Below are 5963 nucleotides of genomic sequence, written 5' to 3'. Positions count from 1 at the left end.
GTGAAGAAAAAAAGCTATTTATAAGAATTCAAAAGCCTGGGCTATGTTTTAAAAGTCTGGCATGTTGGTACACTGCATTTATTTGCAGAAAGGGAGTTAGGTGAGAAGGAACCCATTTATTTCCAGCTATTTATGCAACCCTGTGCATAGAAATCAATTTTCCTCATTTTTTTAATGTAGTTTCACTTCAGTTGTTCTGAACTGATTGTGATAGGCAGATGAATGAAAGATAGCTCTGCTAGTTGTTGGCAACAAACCTTGTTTGTTGGCAGGGAGAAAAGTGCATAAACTATAATAGTTTGCAGGATCTAGATCAAAGGAAATGAAATGGGGATTGATATTTGGAATTCTTGTGTGGGAAGTTGCTATCTTTCACAAAAATTGTGTCACTTTATTTACCAAGTATCTTATTTCTGTTAGGAACTGTATCCCTAGGAAACTTGTTAATGTCCATTCTTCTTTGCAAACTATCTAGAACAAACTCATTATACACACAGTTAAATAAAAGTACAACAGCCCTTAAAATAATATGAATACACTTCAAGTATTTGAAGGTGCTGTAGCAGTCTGTGATCTAAATATAAAACTCAGCCATATGTGTCAATGAAAGCATATGTCTGCCTTCACCATTAAGGCCATCTTTGATTCAGCTTTGCAGGGTTTAAGTTTTGAATTGTGAACTCTGAGTAGTTTTCCATGTTGCATGCCCCTCAGTATGGCTTGTTCTTTGATTTCTTCCTTCCCCAGCATCTTAAATTATTTATTGGGCATTGCATGCAATGCAATGTAAAGAGAAAAGGGAAGTATTCATTTTTAATGCTGAGTTAGCATTGCTTCTTAGTTGTGGTAGTTTTACAGTGCTATATATTTAGGCATTCAACAGACTTCCTCTTTCAAAACTTCTGTCTACATAAGGCATTGTTTAAAAGCCAGTCTCATGCTAAATGTGGTGTGAACAGAGAATATGCCAGACAAACTGTCATTGGAGGGTTTTGTCTGTCAGGTTGTGTTCTTCAGGACTTTATGCTTCTTTGACTACCTCTTCGGTTTTGAGGTCTTTCATTGTTGCAGTAATGTTTGTATTTTTAAGGTACAATTGCCTGTTTAATCTGCTAGTGGTGTGGGAGATGGTGGTGAGCAGTGGAACAGGAGACTAAGTTTTAGCAAGATGCTTGTATTTCTAAAGCCTGGTACTTTAGTGTGTTCTAGTGAAATGTGAAACTGTTGCTGATGGTGTTGAGTGGGTCTTTTAACCCTTATTCTTTACAGCATGGAAACTTTAATGGACACCTTTCAAATACTCATCTAGTTAAGTAGGCTTGATGCGTTTGTTGTACTTCTCACGGTAGTAGAGCTGTGTCAGTAGTCATATTGAGTGCTGAATAGTGAAAAATTGGAGCAAATGTCTCTGTATGCTTCTCAAAACTGCAATCCCTGGGACCAAAAATAACCAAGAACCTCTCTATCATTTAGTTACAAGTTTGCCTTCTGACTAGCAGGGGGATTAAAGACAGGGATCAGCCTTGTTCAGGGGCAAGGTTGTCCCCAGTAGTCTTGTTGGGGTTGCCAAAAATGATTCAAGTTTTCAGGTATTAAATGAAATGTTACTTGTTTGGGACTTTTCCAAACTGTTGGAAGTTAAGCCTGTGAATACAACTTAAGTGTTTCTTTGGGACTGAGAACCTGTTCAAGAGTGACTGGTTTATAACTGGTTAGAATTGGGTTACATCCTATGAATGAGGAACCAATCTGTAGAAATAAATATGTGATTATAAGCCATTGTGTTGTATTCACCTCAGCTCCTCTGGCTGTGCAGAAAGGATCATTAGAATAAGTATCATTTTAATATTAACTTCATTCATGTCAAACAAAGTTACTAACAGTGTTGCTGTGTTGCAGCTGAGTTGTATGCAATGTGGAGCAGCAGCACATCAGTACAATGTTCTTTGATGCAGTGTGAGGCAGCACAAAGAAAAAGGCTCCTTGTCTCTGCTGCAAGATGAATTCATATCATGCATAGACAGCACAGTTAGGAACAGATTAAAGTTATGAGATTAAATCATTGAAGATTGCTGAAGCTAATCAGCATTATTAGTAACTTTAGCCAATTTCCATTAAAATGGGTAATATAAATCCAAAGAAACAAAAATATGTGCTGATTGACATATCATGTGTGAATATTTTTTTATGTAAGATTAATTACTATGGAAGAGAAGTGTTTTATAGCAATAATACAAATTTTGGACCAGTAGGTTCTTTTATTCGAGGTGGATTGGGCAGCAGTTTTGAGAAGATTCTTTTGCAACAACTGTATTATAGTGGGTTAAGAAACAATCACTGAAAATAAGTTTTCATCTGATTTTCTTATTGTTCACTAAAATATATATATATGGGTATTCTATTTTCTACAATATACACTTACTTGGAAATGAGTAATATAAGCAATACTGATGTTTTATTTAGGTGGCCATAAATAGCTTAGGAATTAGGAAATGAAAACAGTTGTTCAAGAGTGGGTAATGTGTACTAAGATAATTTTCTTAACTTTTATGCTTTTCTCCCTTCTTCCCCACTAGTGATGCTAGAGTTTTGGTTTTCAGTGTATCAGTGTCTACATCTTCTGTTTAAAACAAATGTAAACACTGTGTTGCATAGAACTTGGAAAATTGCACTAATTTTTAAACTTTTGGGTTTATTATTTTCTTTGGAAAGAATTCTTTTATATTCACATAAAGATTTTTAAAATCAATTCTATGGTGTCTTTATTCCAAACGGTGTATTTAATGGTCCCTAGCTGCTGTTACCATGATGTACCCATAGTTCTGGGCAGCATATGCATTGGGTCTGCTTGTTAATAGAATTGCACTGCCTGAAATGTCATGTTACAAAATCTGTAACATGTACGTGTAACCCTTTTGCCATAACAACAAATCTGTTGTACTGCCTTCCCCTTCTCAGTTAATTCTTACATACAGTTCTGCTCAGTTAAGATCTGCCTGTTCTCCTCAGCCCCAGCTAAGAGGGTGCAGAGAACGGATATATGCTTCCCAATCACCCCGCTTGTTATTATTTGGAAAAGAAAACAGACTACTCCCTTCATTCTGCTTTGCAGGCCATTTATGTGCCCAGTTCTTAGTCTTGTTGACAGCTTTCCTGTTCCCTGAGCACTAACCTTAACCCAGAAGTGAGGTTGGGAATGATAACAAGTAGCCAGAGTGAACATCAGCAGGGAGAAGGTGTCACAAGCATCCTTCAGGGCCTGGTTTCAGACCTGCTTTTATGGCAGATTTTCTCCCTCTCTGAACCATAATCCATGGCTTGACTATCCTGACAAAGTTAAGTATTGATTTTTATTGCCTTGGGCTGCTACCCCTATGAGGATGGGGTGCTGTGTGATACCTCAACGTGGAAGGGCCTTTGCACTGGCAGGAGTGTCCCAATGACTGTGAAGTGTCCAGATACAGAAGAGACATTTTTCCTTCTTTCTGAGGCTGGGTGTAAAAGTGTTCTCAGACACCAAGAAATTAAAACTGCAGGTGTGTGAGGGAGGAGGGAAGGGAAAAGGCTTTCAGCTGTGCAGGAAGCCTGAGCTGAGCTGCAGGATGTTTTCAGCCCATGTGTGAGCAGTCATGGGACACACTATCAGCCACCACTGCCTTCCTGAACACAGGGTTAAGTGAGGGGTAGTGTTTGCAGGGGAAATCTCATTCCCAAGTGCTTGGTCATGGGAAGCTGTATTCAAATGCAGACCCTGGCTTTTCTGGTAATTATGGCTGCCCCATCCCTGGCAGTGTTCAAGGCCAGGTTGGACTCGGGCTTGGAGCAAGCTGCTCCGGTGGAAGGTGTCCCTGCCCATGGCAGGGGGTTTGGGACTGGATGAACTTTAAGGTCCCTTCCAACCCCAACCATTCTATGATTCCGGTAGCTCCTTAGAAGCTTTGAAGTTCAGAAGGTTTGAATGTTTAAGCAAGAGCTGTCCATGGAGGAGCACAGTGCAAAGAAAGGAAGTGAGGTCCTCCAGACCTCCCCATGGAGATGGTTCTGTGGAGAAGGTAAAATATTCATGGAGCCCCTGTGCAAAACAGCCCTGTGAAATGTGCTCATTGCACAGAGTGCTGCTAACCCAGCAGAGGCCCACGGAGGAGGGGGGGAAGCTTTTGGGTATAGCAGCAGCCTGGGAAAGGAAATGGGAGTCTCAGCCAACAGATGACACCTGCAGACTGGAAGTGCTGTGGGAGCAATGCTGCACACAACAAACTTCTCACTGCGCCCCTCTCTTTCAGTCGGTTCCAGGCATGCAGCCCACTTCCAGCCTTCCCCTTCTGCTGCTCCCAAGGAAGGAAAAGAAAGAACATAAGGTCTAGAAAGTCAAATGAACTTCCTTATTTTTACTGCAAAGGGAAGATGTGGGAGAGCCTTGCTGGGAGCAAGTCAGTTGCAGGGTGAGAAGGGGTAGAGAGCTGGGGTTAGGGAAGTCTCATCCCACTTGTATTGAGAACGTGGTCAAGTCTCCTGCATTTTGTAAATGGGTTGGTTTGATTCCCACCATGTCTCCCATCTCCAGCTTATGGATCTGTAAAACAGGAGACTCAAGTGCCAGAAACGGCATCTTAATCCAAACTCTTATTTCCACCTGGCTGTGCCTGGCACAGAGAATGGGGAAGAGCCTCCCCTCTAAGCCCTATGTGTGAAGGAGCTGCACCCGCAGCTGTGTTCAGCTCCTATAAATCTAGCTTTATGTTATACAGCTGTGCTTGGCCCCAGTGTGCAGCAGTGGGGCCCAAGGGTGATCCCAGCCTTCCCTGGTTCCTCCCCTCTGTGCTTGGAGGAGAAGAAAATGCAAGTGAAATTAAAATGGTTTAAAACCTACCTTGGTGTTCATGCTTGCATGAAAAAAGATGCCTTTAATTCCTGCAGATGATGACTTAATTTTCCTAAGAGGCAGTGGGAAAATTTTGCTTCCTATAGGAACACATGAAACATTGGAAATGAACAGGAAAAGATTGCTTTCCCCGTTCTTCCTCAGCAGGTGAGCAGGAGCTGGAGGTGTTCAGTGGTGTTTGTTGAACTAGTGCCTTCCCACCTTGTGGACTCCGTCCTTTTCCTAGGAGCTGCAGCTTTCAGGGAAAAGCTTAGAGGCCTTTTCAAGCTTAGAGGCCTTGCCAGGGTCCCATGGTGTGACTGTTACTGAGTCCATGCCTTTACTGCTCTTAACCATTGGTTGTCGATCTTAGAACTGTTTTACTTTACACAAACTCTTAGACTGGTTTGTCTTGGAAGGGACCTTAAAGCTCACACATTTCCAACCCCTGCCACGGGCAGGGACACCTTCCACTAGAGCAGGGTGCTTCAAGCCCCTGTGTCCAACCTGGCCTTGAACACTGCCAGGGATGGGGCAGCCACAGCTTCTCTGGGCACCCTGTGCCAGTGCCTCAGCACCTTCACAGGGAAGAGCTTCCTTATATCTAATTTAAATCTCCCCTCTTAGTTTAAATCCGTTCCTTCCTTGTCTATCACTCATGCACTTATAAAAACCCCTCTTCAGCTTTCTTTGTAGCTCCTTTGGGCACTGGAAGCTGCTCTGAGGTCTCCCCTGAGCCTTCTCCAGGCTGAACAAGTCCAGCTTTCTCAGCCTGTCTCCATAAGAGAGGTGCATTTGATAATAATTTACAATAATAGCAATTATTTGTTGGTATTTTCCAAGGGTCTCTTTTATTCATAGAATCATAGAATAGTTTGGGTTGGAAAGGACCTCAAGGTCGTTCAGTTCCAACCCCCTGCCATGGGCAGGGACACTTCATACTAAACTGTGCCACCCAAGGCTCTGTCCAACCTGGCCTTGAATGCCTCCAGGGATCTTTGGTCAACCCATTCAAGTGCCTTACCACCCTCACAGTAAAGAACTTCCTCCTTATATCCAATCTAAACTTGCCCTGTTTAAGTTTGAACCTGTTACCCATTGT

Source organism: Melopsittacus undulatus, chromosome 6, assembly GCF_012275295.1.
Source record: "Melopsittacus undulatus isolate bMelUnd1 chromosome 6, bMelUnd1.mat.Z, whole genome shotgun sequence".
Lineage (NCBI taxonomy): Eukaryota > Metazoa > Chordata > Aves > Psittaciformes > Psittaculidae > Melopsittacus > Melopsittacus undulatus.
Note: the sequence above shows the minus strand (reverse complement) of the source record.